We start from the raw sequence: 19,775 nt of genomic DNA, 5'->3' as shown, positions 1-19,775 counted from the left end.
AGGTGCCTTTCTTCTATTTATCTTCAACAATTTCTCCTCCACTTTACTCTCAGTTATTACAAGATTCTCTAGCTTACTGCCAGAGTTGAATACACCTCTGGCATTCCCCTCGCTGAATAACTCCTCATGTGTGAATGTCGATGCAAAATATTCATTGTTTGTTAGCTACCTGAGCAGGATCATCAACAGTTGACCCATCGATATCAAGTGGACCAATCTGATTCATCCCCTTCCTTCTAGAGTTTACATAAGTAAAGAACTCTTTGCTATTTTTCTTTGCATCCCTTGCCAAAGATTTCTCGTAATCTGCCTTCGCCTGCCTAACCTCCTTTGTAACTTGGTTACAGATCAACTTGTATCTATCATAGGCTTCTGTGTCACGTGTTAATTTGTATGTATCCCATGCATTTTTCTTCTCTGCCATATGTCTCATTAGTTCATCTGACATCCACTTAGGCCTAAACCTTGAACAATATTTCTTAGTTGGTATGTAAAGCCTAGTAGCTTCCAAGATAAGTTCTTTGTATGCTTCCCATTTTGAATTTGCTGTTGGTAATATTATCAGTTGGTCCCACTGTATAGAATTTAAATACTGTCTCAGTCCATCGTAGTCGCCTTTACGAAAGCAATAACCCTTCCCTTTACCCCCAATGGTAGTTACCTCTTTGAGTAAATCCCACTTCAGCACACTGTGATCACTGCCACCTAGTGGTTCATTTACCTGCAGATTCTTAATGCATGAAGAATCACTACTGATTATCAAATCAAGAGTATTACTCTCTCTGGTTGCCTCCCGAACATGCTGATATAGAAAACAATCATCCAATAAATCCACTAAAGCCTTGCTAGTGTGTGAGTGACCAGCCCCCAAATTCCAGTCAGTATCTGGGAAATTAAAATCCCCCATTATAAGACTCTCTGATTTACTGGCCCACTCTATTTCCCCGTACAGTTTCTTATTATACTCATCAGAGTCATTAGGCCTATAGCACACTCCTACTCTCAATTTTGATCTCCCAATGCTTATGTCACACCAAACTGACTCGACACTGCACTGTCCAGCAATGTCGACTGGCTTCACTTCCTTGGATTTTATGTATTTCTTAACTAATAGCATAACCCCTCCTCCCTTCCTATCCTGTGTATCCTTTCTGTAGACATTGTACTCCCCAAATTCCAGTTCTGCATTCCTTATATCTGTGTGACACCACGTCTCTGAAATCCCCACAATATCTGCCTTTGATGTTTTGAGCAACACCTCAAATTCATCAAATTTATTTACTAAACTCCTATATGTTTGGTATCACTAAACTACATAAACCGGGCCACCCCCCCAAGACCGATAATCTCTTTTAGTAAATCTGCCTTCGCAAATTTATCCTCCTTTCTAGTCAAAATCATCTCTCCCCTTACCGGGTTCTCTAAATTTAAAATTAATAATACCAACCAAACCTTCGAAAAAATAAATACTACCATAATCTCCGACAATGACATCTTAGCATCCTTTGATGTTGTATCATTATACACCAATGTACATATACCTTTCATCTTACAAGCCCTACATGAATACTTAACTGCCTTCAGCACCCTTATCAACCGTACCTCCCTTTCTATAAATAATATCTTAGAACTTACCTCTTTACTATTAGACGCCAGACACTTCAGGTTTCATAATCAGATCTTCCAACAAATATTCGGCTTGCCAATGGGTTTGGGAATCCCCCCCCATCCGAAATTTACCTAGCTACAGTAGAAAATCAAATCCTACAACCTTACCCCTCCGGGATAAAGCTATTTATACGATATGCTGATGATATACTCATAATAGGAAATAAAATAATAATTGATAACCTTTTCACAAAATTTAACTCAATACACGACAGATTAAAATACACATTTGAAATAGAAACTAATAACCAAATCAACTGTCTTAATCTCACCATATATAAAACAGATACTAAACTAGGAACTAAGATTTTTAGAAAATATACGCACACAGGGAAATTCCTACACTTTACATCGCATTATTCTCTTAGCACAAAAAAATCTGTTCTCTGTAATCAAATTTGTAATGCCATTAAATTCAGTACCTCACAAGATGACCTATCCGAGTTACGATATCTCACAAAAATATTTATAGCCAGAAACTACCCACAATACTTAATTCAACATAATATTTCCATTGCAAAAATCAATATTAATAACCCTATAAAACAAACTACAAATAGCAATACATGCCTCGTTCTCCCCTACCACAGTAGCCTTGCAGGATAATTCCGGTGAATTTTTGCAGGTACAGACATCACACTTATTTTTTCTACCTATAATAAACTTGGATCACTTTTCAACAAATATAAAGAAACATATAAATACCCAACAAGCGAAATGAATAATATCATTTATTTAATTAAATGTTAACAAAATTGTAATGCATGTTATATTGGCAGTACCACAACCAAATTTGGTTCAACTCATTCCTCTAATACAAGAGCTTATTATCATTACAATAGTTTCAGAAAAGGACAATCCAGCACTGAACTCACATTACATGTTCACTCAAACAACCATACTCCCCCCCCCCCCTACTTGATTCAGCTATTACCATATTAAAATTAAAAAATAGTTACAAAATCCTACAATACGAAGCCCTTATTATAGAGTGGTTCCGTCACCACTCTGATTTAAACATTTTAAATGCGAAACGCCCCTTCAATCTTTCTCCGGTTTGGAATCTCACCAATCCGAGTTTCCCGCATGTGCCAAAGTGCATCATGGTATTACAAAATTCTTCTTAAATACAGTATGTGTTCCCTTTCACTTAACTAACCAACTGAAGATGTTTTAATGAAAGTCCACCGTTACAACTATTGGCTTATTCACAATTTAGAATATTAATTTAAATCAACTTCCTGACACGACAACCAAGGGCGGAGTAAGTGCACTTCTACTTCCTTGTGCATACTTTAATCCTGTTTCCATTGTAATTATCATTTACCCGTAACTCATCCCCTTAACTCAAAAACTAATCACCCTAAAAGTAGCCAATCTCTTATCATTCACCCCAATAACAATTGCAGATCGATCAAGGTGAGTACTGAAAAAATTAAGCATTTGTTATTTTTGAATTTAGTCTAACTATACAGTACTTTAAGACTTATTATAACTATCTAAATGTCTTTGGTACTATGATTGGTGTAACTTGTACAGCAGTATCACCTTTTTGTGCTATTAACTGCTCTTCAACTTTTTGATGTAACCCCCTGTTTCTATTCCACCTGCCCTTTTTGCACGGTATATTTTGTTTCCTTTACAATTCAGTCGCCAACTATGTCTATGGCTATGTCTTGTGGGACCATGGATCTCTCCTGCAGAGGATGTGTTGGCTGATGCCTTTGCTCAGCCCAGTGGTGCCTCCGTAGCCAGGTGGGCAGGAGAGCATTGCGTAGCACATGCTTCTTGATTAGACTGGAGTTCGAGCCCGTGAGCACCAAATACGGAGGATGCGGAAAGGTCAGGGAATGACCATCGCATATCCCCAGAGCAATATGGCCTTAGTTGCTAATGCTCCTAAAAATCAAATAATAACAACAGCTCAGCCCATCACTTGTGCACAGGGTGGTGTTGGACTGGGCAACTGAGTGTTTGATGGGCCCTCTCTTTTAATCCTTTGAGGGCATCAACCCTATTCTTTAAGCCTTCATATAATCCCATCAGAAAACTGAATTTTTGCTGAATTTCTTCAGAAATACATACACAGAGGCATCCCCCTGTGTGGCTGTCATTTCCTGCTAAAGGTAGGTATGCAAAGCCGCCGAAGTAACATGCCCAACATAATCCTGATTTTTTGAAGAATTGCCCTCGGAAATTCTTCCCCAAACCAAAGTTTCCCATTAATTTAAATTCTTTGCTTTGCTTCTCTAGTCCAAGGCATGATTTTAGTCTGAATTTATTTAAAAATAACTACGAAACTAAGAGGTTGAAAAGAATAAGATTATAATTCTGCTTATTTGACAGCAATACAAACCATATTTTAGACTATATTATTCACTACATGATAAAGTTACATTATAAAAGCATTTGTATTGCTATAAATTTATAGTTTATAGGCCTTAGGCCTAACAAAAATACTTATACTTATTGCACTTACAAAAGTATAAAAAACTTCTAAGTGTTGCCCCTATCAGTACTGTAACAGTGGCAGCAGAATTCACACCTTCTTAAATTTATACAACACAGAATTCGACAGAACCCACTTAACTCAAATAATAACCACACTATTAAATTTAAATCAAAAGTTACAGAAAAGCAGTAAGTTTTAAGTGATATAGGAAGTTTCACTTATGCTTCCAAAAAGCATGGCATTTCAGAGTAGCCTCAACAACCTTTCACGAGAACATATCTATGATGGAAAAGCAGTACCAAGGTCACTGGGATACTTCCATGTTAGTAGATTACTGCAGCTTTCTTAAGAGGGAAAGCAGTTAAGAAAAACTCTCTGGGTTTCAAACATTTCTAAGGAACTAGAATGTATGTTGTACATTTTGTACTATATTATGTATATACGAGGGAGTATCAAAAAGTTTGTACCCTTTCCTAGAAATAATAGCCCTAGAAAGATGAAACTTCACAGGAACTTTAATCCTTTTCTTTGTATTCTCCTTGTATAATAGCACATTTCTCCCATCTTAGGATCAGTTGTTTAATGCCTTGATCATAGAAGTCTGCACTTTTTGCCTGAAACCACGATGCCATTTCTTCATCAATCTCCTGAGCTTTCTTGCCCTGTATCAAGCAGTGCTTGATCACTGCTTGATACTCCATTGTCAACCATAGCATCCTTCCTCTAATTCTGGCTCCATCTCTGGTGTACGATCACCTATGGTAGGGTTGGAAAACTGCGGCTCGTGATCAGCAACCGGTTCTTTGAGCGTGTAACTGCGGCTCTGTAACTTTTAGCCCACATGAAGCAAAGTTTAAAATGGAGTTAGAGGACTTAAAATTCAAGCACATGTGGAGTGCAAGATTTTTGCCTTAAAACTGAAATTGAGAATTCGGAGAGGCAGAAGGTCGCCCTTGCAATTCTACATAAATGGATGCCAATAGATGAGTTGAAAAAGCAAGACCAAATTGTGTTCGATGCGTGGTGTAGCTTACCAGACACGTATATAAATTTGAAAATATTTGCTTTTGGACTTCTCGGTTTTTGGTTCGACGAATTTCTGTGGGCAAATATTTTCGAACATGAACTATATTAAAAATAAATCAAGAAACCTTCTTGAACAATGCGAGTTTCTCAGCATGTTTAAGATGAAAATTACGGCATAATTCCCTGATGTTGAGAGACTTGCTCAAAAAGTTCAGCAGCAAAAGTCACATTAATTAGAAATATTATTAATAAATAATATTTCAAAAAAAATATATATATTTAATAAAACACCTTCCCACTCTTCCATTTCTTAAACCCCCTCCCCCAGCTTGAGCTGAAGTGCGGCTCTTCGGATTCTCTGTTTTTTTTTTTTTAATTAGATCAAAAATGACTCTTCTCAAAGAGATTGCCGACCCCTGACCTACAGGAATGAAATTTCACGTTACGTTAGTTATTGAATATGTCGACAACTTATATTAAAAACGACATCTTCCTACTGATGTTTTATCTAGGTCAGGGTATGGACTTTTTAATACCCCACGTATATGTTTAATTATATTTTAAAATGAATGACTCATCTTTAAAATAGGATATATATTATTCTATGATATTCGAAATTGATTGTTCATTAATAAGTTGCTAAAATTCAGTATATCTTTCAGCAGAGATGCAATAAATATGGTAATATTTGAATCAGGGGATCAATTTCCTTTAGAATCTGCATCTCTTGTTCTCGAAGTACTTTTTTTTTTTTATTTTTTTTTAGCCAGTCTAATTTAAGTGAATTGTGCATTTCTATTATTATTTTTTTTTTTTTATTTTACATTTTGATTTTTTAAAATTATTTGGCCTTTTTTGTTGTCTGTGAATTCAATATGCTTGTCAGTTGATTATTTCTATTGTTTTAGATTTTATGGCATTATAATGTATCTGTAAACTTCTTGTATTCTATGATTGGCTTGTCTTTTTTAGGGATAAAAAGCCACGCACAAACCTTTTCTGAGGTGAACTAACTTGTTGTAGGACTTTTGTGCTGCTGGCTAGATGTGTATTGCTGAAAAAACACAGCCATTCATGTGTTATTTGCCAGATGCTATGTGAGCATTTGCATTTCAATATGGGGATGAGTATAACTTAAATTGTAACAGGTTTCAATGATTTCAACATCATAATAATTTCTCTTCCACTTTCTTCTCAGTTATCACAGAATCATTCAGCTCTGTGTTACAATTTGATACAATATGCATCCCCCCCTTCTCTAAAAAAATTCCTTCTTGTGAATATAGATGCAGAATACCTATCCAGTTTGTCAGCAACCGGAGCAGGCTCATCAACGGTTAATCATTCATATCTAGTTGGCCAGTGTTTGTCACTCATCGTCTTTCTGATGTTTATATAAGTAACGAAGTCTTTGCTGCCTTTCTCTGCATTCTTTACCAGAGTCTTCTTGTAATGTGCCTTAGTTTGCCTAACCTTCTTTGTGACTTGATTGAAGACTAGTTTTTTGCCTACTGGAGGCTTCTGTATTAGCTTATAAATTATATGCATTTCATATATTCATCTTCTTCTCTGCCATAAGTCTCATCAGCATATCTGCCATCCCTTCAGATCTAAGCCTTGAAGAGTATATTTTTTTTGATATAAAAAGACTAGTAAAAAGAAAAGGTTAAATCTGAAAGTGTCTGCAATTCTGCCCAGACACGATAGGAGGGGAGTACATGATGAGAGCCTTGTCAATCAATTCGGCAATGGAGGAAATGTGCAAGGCTCAAGGGGTAAATTTTTTTTTTCAGCGTGGTCTGTGCTTGTTAACAGGAGAGACTGCTTCTACAGGGATGGGACACACTTAAATAGAAAGGGTGCAAGAATATTTGCTGATGCTATCAAGGCAGTGTTAGGTGGGTCGGAAAACTGCTAGCTTGGGGGGATTCACAGACTAAAAGATTAAAAGTAGCCGCAGGCAGAGGTGAAGGTGATTCTTGCCCAACTTCTATTAGAATAAGTAGCGATCTGGAGTGAGGGGTGCTGGGGGTTTCAGGGACTGATGGCAGTCATTGTGAAACAGGTCGGTATATGGGATGTGTTTGGGTAACTAGGAATAGGTGCATGTATGCATGCATGTATACCAATGCTAGAAGTATAGTAAATAAATTTGATGAATTTGAGGTGTTGGTCAAGAGATCAAAGGTGGATATTGTTGGGATATCAGAGATGTGGTGTCACACTGATATTAGGAATGCAGAATTGGAATTTGGGGAGTACAATGTGTACAGAAAGGATAGACAGGATAGGAAGGGAGGAGGTGTTATGCTGTTAATTAAGAAAAACATAAAATCAAAACAAGTGCATCCAGTTGGTATAGATGAACAGTGCACTGTTGAGTTAGTTTGGTGTGATATAAGCACTGCGAAAGTAAAAATAAGAGTAGGAGTGTGTTATAGGCCTAATAACTTGAATGAGTACAATGAACAATTGTACAGAGAAATAGAGTGGGCTAGTAAATCAGAATGTCTTATAATGGGGGATTTTAACTTCCCAGATATTGACTGGAACTTGTTGTTGTTATTTGGTGTTTAGGAGCATTAGCAACTAAGGCCATATTGCTCTGGGGATATGCGGTGGTCATTCCCTGACCTTTCTGCATCCTCCGTATTTGGTGGCTCACGGACTCGAACCCCAGTCTAATCAAGAAGCATGTGCTTCGCACTGCTACTCCATCCCACCTGACTACGGAGGCGTCTGACTGGAAGTTGTGCGTTGGTCACTCACACACTAGTAAGACTTTTTTGGATTTATTGGATGATTGTTTTCTGCAGCAGCATGATCTAGAGGCAATTAGAGAGGGTAATAGTCTTTATCTGGTTATCAGCAGTGATCATTTGCGTATTAAGAATTTGCAGATAAAGGAACCACTCGGTGGCAGTACATCAGTACACTGATCACAGTGTACTGATGTGGGATTTACTTAAAGATATAATTACCATCAGGGGTAATGGAAAGGGTTTTTGCTTCCGTAAAGGTGAGTACAGTGGTCTCAGAGAGTTTTTAAATCTCTATACAGCGGGATCAACTGACGATGTTACCAATAGTAAATTCTAAGTGGGAAGCATTCAAGGAATTAATTGTGGAAGCTACTAAAAGTTTCATACCTGTTAAGAAATATTGTTCAAGGTTTAGGCCTAAATGGTCATTAAATGAACTAATGAGACTCGTGACAAAGAAGACAGGTGCATGGGATGCATATAAATTATCAAGCGACTCAGAAGCCTATGGCAGATATAAGTTAGTCTGTAATCAGGTCACAAAGGAGGTTAGGCAGGCGAAGGCAGATTACGAGAAATCTTTGGCAAAAGATGCTGAGAAAAACAGCAAGGATTTCTTTACTTATATAAACTCTAAAAGGAAGGGGATGAATCTGATTGGTCCACTTGATATATTGATGGTTCGACTGTTGATGATCCTGCTCAGATAGCAAACAAACTGAATTGAGTATTTTGCATCTACATTCACACATGAGGAATTATTAAGGTTTGAAAATGGCAGAAGGTTATCAAATTGTAGCAGGGTGCTTAATGATTTCGTAATAACTAAGAGCAAAGTGGAGGAGAAATTGTTGAAGTTAAACATAAGAAAGGCACCTGAGGTGTATGGGATCTATCCAGTTATATTAAAGGAGGCGTCAAAGCAACTAAGCAAACCCTTAGCCATAATTATGAAAGCATCTTTGGATTCAGGGGTGGTCCCCACGGACTGGAGATGAGCAAATGTATCCCCAATTCACAAAGGGGGATCGAAGGGTGACACGAGTAATTACAGACCAGTTAGTTTAACTTCTGTTCTGGGTAAAATAATGGAGTCACCGGTTAAAGATGCATTGCAGGATCATCTAAACAAGACTGCAGTAATAATTCAGACACAGCATAAGTTTGTTAAGCGTAAGTCTTATCTGACAAACTTGATAGGATATTATGATGTGGTTACAACGGAACTGGATGAAAAAAATAATTTGGATTTCAGGAAAGCCTTTGACACTGTTGTGCATGGAAGACTATTGTACAAATTGGAGCAGAATGGTATTAAGGGTAAGTTGCTACAATGGATAAAAGGATGGTTGAGTGGGAGAAGACAGAGGGTGGTAATTAATGGGTGCTGCTCTTCGTGGACTAATGTTATTAGTGGAGTCCCACAGGGTTCGGTGTTGGGTCCTCTGTTTTCTTTTTTTTTTATTATCAGTGATATTGATGAAGGTATATCAGGCTTAGTGTCGAAGTTTGCAGATGATACAAAGGTTGGCAGGGTTTTTAATGACAGCAATGGCAGTGTGCTACTGCAACAGGATCTGGATAATTTGGGCAGATGGGCTAAGAAGAAGTGGCAACTGAAGTTTAATCTCGACAAATGCAAAGTACTGCATATGGGTAGAAGTAACCCTAGAGAAATGTACCAACTGTGTGGTTACTACACTTAAGGTAGTAGAAAATTAAAAAGACCTGGGAGTAATTGTGCGGTCAGATATGAAGTTTTCCGAGCAATGCAGACAGGCTGCCAGGGTAGGTCATAGGGTTTTGTCAATGATATATAGGAATTTTGCTAGCAGGGAAAAGGAGGTGATTGTCCCTCTGTATAAGGCAATGGTCAGGCCACACCTTCAGTACTGTGTACAGGTCTGGAGGCCTCATTTTAGGAAGGATGTAGATTTGCTTGAGCATGTACAGAGAAGGGCAACAAGATTGATGAGGGGATTCTCTTACCAAGAGAGGCTTAAGTTCTGCAAATTGCAGTGGCTGGAGACGTAGGCACCTGCGAGGTGATCTGATTGAGGTGTAGAAGGCCTTGGATGGGTTGAGCACACTGAATTCTGATAGAATCCTTCCACTTGTTCAGATTACGAACGTGAGGGGGCATATATTCAAATTAAGAAAAGACATGTAGAATAGATACGTGCAAATTTGCCTTTAGCCAGCGGGTGGTTAATTTTCTGGAACAAACTTCCATCTGTCATTGTGGAAGTTGATAGGTTAAATAAATTTAAGGAGGAACTGGTCAGGCATTTGGAGGAAATGGTGTGTGTTGTTTTTTTTTTTTTTTTTTGGCTGATGCTGCATAAGCTCATACACTTGCTTTCTTGCATCACATGCCACTAGTACTACTTTCTGTGATTATATCTTTGAATCTATCCCAATTTGTAAGTGGTGTTGGTCACTTCATTAGTTTATCCCACTGCTTAGATTCAAAAAGTGTCTGAGGCCACTATAGTCACCTTCCAAAAGCAAAGCCTCCCTTTTTCCTTGACAATATTTAATATTTATGTAAATCCCACATCGATACACTATGATCACTACTACCTAGTGGGTTTTTTACCTGCAGATTCTAATGCATTATGTCACTGTTAATATCCAGATCAACAGTATTGCTTTCCTCTCTTTATCCCTCAACATGGGCACCTGTGTGTGGTGAGGAGACCTCCTAGTAATGCTGCTGGCCTTCTAGATTAGCATCACTGGGATCCAACTCCCATACCTTAATTCCAGGGTTACATTATTGGAATTCTGTGTGTGTGCAACTCGGAAAGGGGGATCCTGGTGGTTGAGGGACCAAGCCCTAATACAGTGCTTTGGCCCCTGCTTCAAGAAGCGAGGCCCCGGACTGATCCAACTGGGATCATTCAGTAGATGGTTCTTACTGCTAGGGTCAACTGTATTCTAATAAGCTGGCTCCCTTTGGTCCTCGATCGGGGTCAAGACTTATTGGAAATGTGGGTATGATGCTCCTAAGATAATTTGGCATGCCATTCGTGTATTCAGTAACTGCTAGTTCCCGAGTGGGTGTCCCCCTGTAGGGCTCCGTGGTGGGTGAGGCACTTAGGGAATCTGAAATTTTTCTTTTACTCCTATGAGAAATTCAAATCCCTCTCTTTCTTCTGGGGTCCGAACAAGATCCCCACCTAATCGAAATGACAACAATGAAAACACATTTGTAAATAGAGCCAGAACTGAGGACACACCACCATCAGTGACACTGCACTTCCTCATTCTGCAGTCAACCATGAAGATGTCACCCTTCTTTATTCAGAAAGGATTAGAAGGGCTGGCCAGATCACCAAAATCCATAAAACGGCAGCATTCTTGCAATCTTTTGGTGGAAGCTTCCAGCTCAAAACAAGCAGGAAAAAATCCTGAAATCTACAATAGACAGAATATCTCTCACCTTAACCCCCCCCCCCACCCACCCACACACACCCAACTCTGAATTCTTCATGAGATGTCATATCAGGTGGGACCTTCATGTATCAGAAGAAGAGATCTGTTCTGAATTGAAAAACCAAGGAGTGACAGCTGTCAAGAAAATATTGATATGAAAGGATGGTAATCTCCTCCTAATGTTTAACACCCCACAGCCTCCAATTTCCATCAAGACAGGCTAGTTAAACTGCCCAGTGAGGATTGAAATTCCAAACCCACTGAGGTTGTTTTACATGCCAAAAATACTGCCACTCACAAACAGCTTGTCATTGTAACCCTGCCTGTGCTCGATGTGGTGCTAAAGATCACGAGAGCAATAATTGTTCAGCTTCAAAACTGATCTGTGTAAATTGCTAACGAGATCATCCTGCTTATTCTAGAGCATGCCAGCGGCGGAAGGATGAAAAAGAAATCCAAAAATTAAAACAGAGCTGAATATCTCCTACCCAGAGGGCAGAAGGTTTCTGTGAAGTGCGTTATTGATACCCAAACTGGGATGACTATACCACCATGAGACTCATTCACTCCAATTTCTCTTCATTTATTGCATTCACAAAAGCCCACCCAAAAAATACAGTAAGTTACCACTCCGATATCCGTACCTCCTAGTGCTCCACCAAAACCAAGTGATAAAGAAAAGTCAAAAAATTGGAAGAGCCACCTGTAATACTAGAAACAATGAATATAGGGGATAAAGAAGTACCGGACAAATAAGTCTTGGAACTGTTTGCGGGGGAGAAAATGGACACTGAACCTGAATTAAGGCTTAGACAAAATGCTATTCGTGTAGTGTAGTGTCAGACACAAAATTCTTGGGATTTGTTTTTGATAAAAAGTTGACCTTTCTGGAACATATCTGCCAATTCCGTACAAAATGCACAAGAGGCCCCTAATATTCTCTGCTCTCTGTCTTCTGCATCTTCAGGTGCGGGATGATGCACCCTTCTACACATTTACCATGCACTTGTATAATACAAACTAGATTACGGGTCCGAGGTATACAGTTCAGCCAGAGAGAGTGCACTTCAATGGCTGGATCCTGTCCACCATCAGGCTATCCATATTGCTTCTGGAGCATTTTGAATATCTCCTCTCCAGAGCCTATACATTGAAGCAAATGCACCCCCACTGTTGCTTCTTCGTAAGCAGTTGTCTCTAAAGTATGCTTTTAAACTTAAATCCCTGCCAGACCATCCTATGTGGCCATCCATTTTTGAGCCATGGGAAAATTTGTACAATGCCTGTCAGACTATCAACCGATCTTTTGGTATTCGTGTTCAAGAGCTACTGAGAGTTCAACGTCACAGTAGACAAGGTTACCCGAACACATATGTAATGAAACCCTTCCACCCTGGAATATTCATATTCCATTATGTAACTTTTCTCTTAAGAACTGGGCAAAGTCTGAGACTCCATCTATCTACCTGCAGCTCTATTCAGTACACTGAGCTGAACACTCTCAGTTTACTCAGACGGTTTGAAGTTGGAATTGTGTGTGAGATTTGCTGCTGTCTTTCCAGACACTACTATATTTCAGCAGATTCTTCTTGAATCCAGCATATACACTGCAGAGTTACATGCTATAGAGTTAACCTTGATCACATTAGAACTGGTCAATACCAAAGCTCTATAATATATTGCGATTCTTTGAGTGTATTACAAGCTTTATTATCTTTGAGACACAATTCCCATCCGGTTCTCCGTTGGGTTCAGCATAAGATACTTTCTCTTTATGAACACAAGTTTGATATCCATTTCTGTTGGATTCCCAGCCTGGGAAAAGATTTGGCCGACACTGCAGCCAAATCAGCAGCTTCCACTAATAATCATTGCATGCCAGTCCCCTATACAGACTACAGACAAATAATATGCAACAAAATATACTCCCATTGGTAAGAATTGTGGCATAGACAGACAACAGATAAATTATACCAGATAAAGCCTGTAATTGAAACATGGCAGTCTAGTCTGCACAGGAATCATAGCGAGGAAGTTGTTCTTGTTCGACTTTGCATAGACACAGTCATCTAACACATTCATTCCTGCTGCGGGCAGATGACACTTCTGTGTGTGAGTCTTGTGACACCATTCTATCTATAAATCATATTTTAATCGATTACATTTATTTTACCCAAGTTCACAATATATATTTTACTGATTTTACTCATCTGACTGGGCCTTATACACTCAGTCAGATTTCATCAGACAACAACCACGTGTCTGTAGTTTTTAAGTTTTTACAAGCTATTAATATATATATATAAAAACAGTTTGACGAGATAAGTCTTTTAAAGGTTACCAGAATCGCTATCTTTTTAGTATTTTTATTTTCTTCCTGGTGCAGTACAACTATAGTCATTTTTGTGCCATTAGAATCAAAATCAACTCAACTCCACAAAATCAAGTTAAAAAAGATAAAAATTTTACATAAAAAAGTTAACCGGCTGTTGCATGATAAGATCCATTACTCATGACATCTGAAATTATATTTACATAACTAGAAGACTATTCCATTTTGAAAATCTTAAACATGCTGATATAGGAAACAGTCATCCAGCACATCCACAAACTTCTTGCTGCTATGTGAGTGACCAATCCACAAGTTCCAGTCAACATCTGGAAAGTTAATGCCCACCATTATGACACTTTTTTGCTATACTCTTCACAGTCTTTAAGCTTATGACACATTCCTGCTTTCACTTTGTTTTCCCCAATGCTTATTTCACACCAGCCTGACTCCACAATGCACTGGCTACCCGTGTCAACTTGAGGCACAGCCTTAGACTTTGTGCTTTTTAACTAAGAGCATAACTCCTCCCCCTCCTGCTATGTCATTTCTGTACACCCTGTACTCACCATTTTCAAATTATGCATCCCATATATGTAAGCGACACCATGTAAATATTCCCACAATGTCTGCATATACATCTGTTTTTACTCTTAGTAACCCTAACACAACCTTTGTATTTGTTTTTCCATGAAGAACCCCAGCAGGGCTAGAAAATCCCCAAAGCCCCCTTTTCCATGCAGCTATGTTTTCCAATAGAAACAGTGCTAGAATCACTTACACATCTGCCTGAGGCTGCTGTTAATTAATCTGTGTATCCCCACCCCTTCCTTGGTTGCATTAGCAAATAATCTTGCACCCCCTCTGTTTAAGAGTATTCCATCCCTACAAGAACAGTCTCTCCTGTTAATAAGCACAGACCATGCTGAGAAACATTCTATCCTACAAGCCTTGAACAGTGTCTGTGGGACAAAATTGATTGACAAGGATCTAATCATATAATCATTGTCTAAGAAGGATGTCAGACACTCTCAATTTCAATCTTAACTTGTGATTTTTTTCTCAACACTACTCTGTCCAACGTGTCGTAGAACATTCGAATCCAGTTATTTGGGACACACCGGGACTAGTGCATTTTGGCCCGATTAAGCGACTGCCCCAATTATCTGAAGTTTCACATGAAAAAAAGTTAAAAATACAATGGACTTCCGCTTTACAATTGGTTCACTGTACAATCGAATCACTTTATGATGGAGTCACCATAGTAAAGTACCACTCACTATACGATGTGTGGTAAGCGCCGGTCATTGTGATCACGTTTGTGAATTGAATTTTAATTCTATTAAACAGCGATTCTAATTAGCAAAAATAGGAGGAATATTATCCACAGGCTATAAAAGTTAAGATATATTAAGCACAAATTTATCCTTTATTATCTTACCAATTAAAAAATTAAATGATATGTGAAAATTTGAAGATATACTTGATAATCGGAATAATTAATACGTACTGTAATATGTACATATTAACTAGTTGACATTTCTGGGTGGGGGTTAAAATTTAAAACAGTAAAAAAGTAAGCAATCAATAACAAAGAACACCGCACACACAAATTGCAAGTAACACGATACGCACAAGTGAGAACGGAGTAACAAGTTACGAAGCTTTAAAAATAGGAATGCAGAGAAGATTCTGAAAATTAATTTTTTTATACGATTGAAGATTCTGTGGAAGTGTAAACACATTTCACCACAATAACCTACAGAATTCCAGCTGTTGGTATTATCGCAAATTATTGAATTTTGCGATAATACCAACTATCTGAGTTTACTATCCGTTTATGATAGATTGCATTAACAGAAAAGTCCAATAGACAGGTGACTGCTAATTGTTTTATGGTTGTGACCTCCAGGAATCCGACTGAACCACGTGGTATGGGCGGAGAAAATTGTAGGGTAATCTCCAGTGCTGCGGTCTCCTGTCCCGATTAAACGGCATTTTGACCCAATTAAATCCTGGCTATTTTCCCAATTGGGTTCTGTTTTTTTAAGATTTGCCCCAAATAAATGGCTGCCCCAATTAACTGGTGGCCCAAATAACCGGAATCCACTGTATCAAGTTTCGAGACAGTAGAATTCCCATAATGTTTTTTTACGATGCCGTTACTCTGCACTTGTTAATTTAATTTTCAAATCTCCTGCTCTTAATGTCATTAACACCAATGTTTACAACAATATCACGTTTTGTCCTCTTAAAAATGATAGATGCTCTGCAGTCTCATAAACTTTAGCCGTTTGGTGCTATTCCACCCATTCTTTTTTGCACAGTATATTTCACTTTCTCCTGAATTTAACCAACTATAGCTATTTCCTATGGGACCAAGGATATCTGCTGCAGAGGATATTAATTTATTGTCTACAGCTGGAGTTAGGGCTCAATTGTTGGGCTGGGCAGCAGCTTGATGGGTCTCTCACTTGTAATTCTTTGAGGGCATCAAACCTATTCTTCAAACCCTTGTATCAGTTTTTCAGAACCCTGTAATTTACACTTATACTCCCCATGTTCTTTGCATTGAACACACATAGGCATCTCCCATGGTTATATCATGTCCTGCCAAAGATGGCTTTGCAAAAAGGAAACCTAGTAACATAAAATTTAGTCTGATTTGCAGAATAATTGCCCACAGAAGTTCTCTCCAAACCAGAACATTCCAGCTACTTTACGTCCATTGTGTTGCGGCTCTAGTCTGAGGCATGCTTTTATTGAAAATTTAATTTAAAAAACAAGACGAGTAAGAGATTTAAAAATAATAAAGCTACACTACTTCTTATTTGATGGCTGTGTATAGTATGCTATTTTAGATTACATTATTATTCGTAATTTATCACATAGTTCTGTTATGTTATGTGTGTTAATGCTATTTTGTTTTAAATTACACTGCTGCCTTTCTAATTGCTTAGCTAAACACAAAAAAAGAATGCCATCCTACATGATTAGAACCTTTAAACTAATTATTTACCATAATTACCACTATGATGCACTACAACACAAGTTGCCAATTATTCAGTATGATATTCATGCCAAAATCATTCTAACAAAGGTTCTATGAATATGATATTAAGTTGCAACTTACTGAATAATCCTAGATAAATTTAAAAATAAGCTAATGAACATGACTAGGACTTTTAAAACTATTTTCTGAACCTAATTTAGTTCATTAATTAAGTGAAAAGATGGCAGAATTTTTCAAAAAATGTCTTATCTGTTTTGTGGAGCCCAAAATTCTTTGATTCCATGTACAGGGGTCCAGTGTACTTGTAAGAAAACTCATCGTGCTCTGTTTTTAGGACACTGAGTTTCCATTAGCCTTACTATGATGGTATTGGCAATCCTAACTCTTCAGATAGCACTCCTGCCAGTGCTGTAAACAAACACAGTTCAGGCTAACTATTCCTGTATTATTGAATAAATAATACAGGAATAGTTAGCTTGAACTGTGTCCAAACACATTCCTTGAAGTTATTTAAGCTTGTTGACCTTGAATCAGTTTCCATTTTGTCTGTTTCCTTTAGAACATTGCTGTCCTCAAGCACATCTTTTCACTGTTTAAACACCCATTGTCCTTTGCAGTCTCATACAACAACCTTTAAGATGTTCAGAAGTGTTACTTTGATTTGTATCACAAAAATGAAAAGATACTTGCATAGTTAACTTAAATATATTCTCTATTTATAAAATAGATTCCTTCTACTTATAAGGCAGATTGCACTCAGAAGTGTATAACCTCAATAGCCTTGTAAAATCCCTCAAGCCTTGTGTTAATCAACATGACTTTAAGCATATTATCCCTCAGTGTTTATGTGTATGTAATTTTGCCTTGGTGTGAGCAGAATTGCAGACACATGTATATTCTGATCTACCTCTGATCATCTGTGTTAAATAAAAGTTAGTTTTGGTTTTAAAAGTGAATAGATGTTCTGTTGAGAAAATTTAGTTTTTGTTGTGTGGAAGGCTACTGCTACTTCTTTAAGGTGTTCCAGTTCAAGATAGAAGGTGAGGAAACCTCTCATTTGAAGTGTTTATGTTAATTTCTATTAATAAAGATTTATCTTATACAGCACAAATATGGAGGTTAAGGAGTCTGATGTAAAATCTGATTTCCTGCTGAACTCAAACTCTCCAAAGTTGCCAGTATGTTATGCAAAAGTGTTGTTTTGTGAAGTGAAAAAACATTGAATGTTATGATGCTGCATTGTATTGTATGTGCTGGTTGTATGGATTAGAAAAGCTTTAAATTTTTCCATGTTGTATAGTGGCAGTGGAACTCTGATTGGAACTTTCAAATATTTTTACCAATTCCTGACATGCTCATCAGACTGAAGGAAGGTGATGATTAGGAAAATTCTGGTGCCCTTGCTCTCTAATATGAATCTTTTAGAGGATACAGGACATGTTAATTTAATTTTGCTTACAGTTTTCAATAACCGTAAGAGCTGTAAACACAACTTAGGTACAACTCTTCAAACATCCACAGGATGCTTCATTATTTCCCGAGTTTGTTAAATAGAGGTCCGTTACAGTGGTGAGAATTTATTGTAATTTCATTGGTTTTATGTTTAGAATTAATTGATGTTTTATATGTATATGTTTGAAGGTTTTCTACTAGTTCCACATAATTCAACAAAAAAAAAAAAAAAAAAAAAAAAAAAGCTATTACATCACATAAACAAAAGCAAAATAACTTTGGGGTTTATTGCTTTTCATAATTATATGTAATTTTCTTCTTGTAGTATATGGTGCACAGATATTCTTTTTTATTCTGTAGCATGACTGTCAGGTCAGAAGAGTTTGTATTAATTATTTTGACAGTGAATATAAGCATTAACTGTATTTAATAGTCACTTGGACTTGAACCATAGTCCACTCAAAGTGCATATCTTTCTGCACCCTCCTGCCTAACCACTTTACTGCATCAAGCCTTAGAAAAAATTTTTTATACTCCTGTACAACCACTAGTTCAGAGGAATTTTCATTAGTTATTTTAACAATTTGAATACAATCATTAAACTGTATTTTTTGAGTGGACTGCAGTGAATGCAGGCTTGAACTGCAGTCCACTCAAATTGCCTGTGCATCTGCACCTTCATGCTTGACCACCCAGATACATTGGGCCTTAATTACTGTTATTTATTGGCGAGGAAGTCTGGCTGAAAAACAAATCTCTGCTAAACGTTTTCCAGATAATGATTGTTTTAAAAAGTTGGCAGGTGTGATTGTCACGTATAAAATGTTTAACCTTTTGCAATTACACAAAGTTAAACATTGTTGATAAAACTGTTTTTTACAAATGTGTTGCTGAATATCCTATCAGATTAAACCTGTGACCCAATTTTGGCAATCCAGTTTGTGCAAATTTCAGACAAGGAAGTTGTATTTGTTTGGTCCTTCATAAAACAGTTGATTAAAACATTGAGCAAATGAATCTTCCTTGTTATTTTGAAAAGAAGCTCTTGCTACTGTTTTCTTGTTTAGATCTCTGCTTATCCACCTATAGATAAGTAACACAGTGCCATTTTAATTGTATGTGATGAATGTCCAGGATTTGTTAGTGAATGCTGTTTATATTTTAGTAATCTGTCTGAGTCATGGGTGTTTGTTAAGCATTCATCTGATAGACTTGATAGTTCTTAAATATTTTTCACTACTGATTTTTGCAATTGCAGTAGAACTGCAAATCTCACAAACATCATACTAGCCCTTGAAACATTTTTGAAGATTTTGCTGTGATACTGTATAGAATTGTTGGTATTAAAGTACATGGGTCATTGACTGATCTAGAAAGATTTGAAGTTGTACACTTTACAGATAGTAAACCAGCATTGTCACTATAGAAGTTATAGTATCACATAGTTTTGGACACTTTCCCATAGCAACTGCTTCAGTAGTCACCTCAAAGTTCCCTGAACATCATATTCTAAAGATTTCAGTGTTCGTTTAATATTTGTGAAGGGTGCAAGACACATTGCCCACATCATTTGTCCGCTCCCTGTAATAATTTATCTAATTCTTACTTAAATATATTTAAATAACAAACTTCTAT

At 37.4% G+C, this 19,775-nt stretch overlaps 1 protein-coding gene across 10 annotated transcripts in view; it reads left to right on the top strand.

Moving 5' to 3' along the window:
• The window catches only part of enc (R3H domain containing protein encore), a 702,629-nt gene that overhangs the window by 397,949 nt on the left and 284,905 nt on the right, over nucleotides 1-19,775 (top strand). The window lies entirely within an intron of this gene.

This window comes from Mastigoproctus giganteus, chromosome 1, assembly GCF_048544385.1.
Source record: "Mastigoproctus giganteus isolate SK-2022 chromosome 1, ASM4854438v1, whole genome shotgun sequence".
Taxonomy (NCBI): Eukaryota; Metazoa; Arthropoda; class Arachnida; order Uropygi; family Thelyphonidae; genus Mastigoproctus; species Mastigoproctus giganteus.
This window is presented reverse-complemented; position numbering and strand designations above follow the sequence as displayed.